This window comes from Rhea americana, unplaced genomic scaffold, assembly GCF_003343005.1.
Source record: "Rhea americana isolate MKP2758 unplaced genomic scaffold, rheAme1 scaffold_295, whole genome shotgun sequence".
NCBI lineage: Eukaryota > Metazoa > Chordata > Aves > Rheiformes > Rheidae > Rhea > Rhea americana.
Window position 1 is genome coordinate 560,419 of NW_028186418.1, and position 1,382 is coordinate 561,800.

Below are 1,382 nucleotides of genomic sequence, written 5' to 3' on the forward strand. Positions count from 1 at the left end.
AGCTCCTGTCTGGCATTGGGCTGAATATCAAAAAAGTTGATTCATTGACTGAAAAACAAAACAAAGCCTACACTGGACAAATGCTACAAAATGTGTGTTGGTAAAGGGGTGGACTGGGCGATGAACATATTTGCTGTCTCTTGTTTCTTTGACTCATACATGGCCCTAGCTTAGTGAGGATTTTATTATCTTATCGAACAACTAATTGCCTAGACCCTTTAATGTCTCATATATATGTGTGTATTTATATATATATATATATATATAAAAATACACACACAATTTGAGTGTTGCTTTTTGTCTTCAAATGCCTCTTATCTTCTCCCTAGTAGACTATCACTGCTAAATAGAAAGGATTATTTTCTTGGTGGGCGCGCCAGATGTATTTATACTGCTAAGCCTGCTCGAGGAATTGGGTGAAGAAGACTATCAGACTATCAAATTTAGCTTTACCCCCCTGGATTTAGTCCTCGGCAGGCTTCTGCTAAAGTCTGGGAAGGGAAAAATCATTAGATGAACCTTAGCGTGATTTTTCCGTGGCTTTGAATTTAATCAAAGCGCTGATTTTTAAATTGTTTCATCATCGGAAGCTGTCGGCCGCATGCCAACGCAAAGCAATCCCCCCCCGCCCGCCCCGCTTCGTGTACGGACGCGTCCCCCGCGCTTGGGCAAATCCGCGCCGGGGAGCGGGGAGCGGCAGAGAGGGCAGAGACGGGCCCGCGGGGCTCGCGAGCGCGCTGCAGGCCGGCGTCTCGCTGCGCTTCGAGGACCCGAGTTCAATTCCAGCAACGTTATCCTGCTCAGCCGCAATGGGAAAACAAATCAATTAAAACGCTCCGTTGTTAAGGCGGTTGCAAAACGAGCGTCTCGCTTGGAGTAACGGCGCGATCAGGCAGGCAGAGCGGGAGCCGAAGGGCTTGCGGGAGCGAGCCCCCGCGGCTGCGCACGCCCCGCCGAGGAGCGGGTTGGCACGAGGCAGCGGAGCTCTTCTATTTTTATTTATTTTTCTTTTCTTTTCTTCCCTCCGAAGACCAATTTGCACGCGTCCCGGTGACTGCAGCGAGCCTCCAGCTCCCAAAGCTCAGCGCCGCGGGAGGTGACGCGGTCCTGCCCCAGCGCCGGCAGGTAACGGCGGACATCCGCTGTGCAGCCCGTGCAATCCCGCTGCTCTGGAGGCTCCTCGTCCTGCCTTTACTTGGCGCTGGGCTTGCTGAATCAGTAGGTTACAGCAGTGCCAGATTTATCCTCAACCCTTTTCTTTTTCCTTTTTTTTCCCTTTCTTTTTCCTTTTTTTTTTTCCTCCCCTCCTCCTTTTAAACTTACCTTCTGGTGCTCCAGCTGAAGCAGCGTGAAGTGAGTAAACTCCACTGCTCAGAACAAGA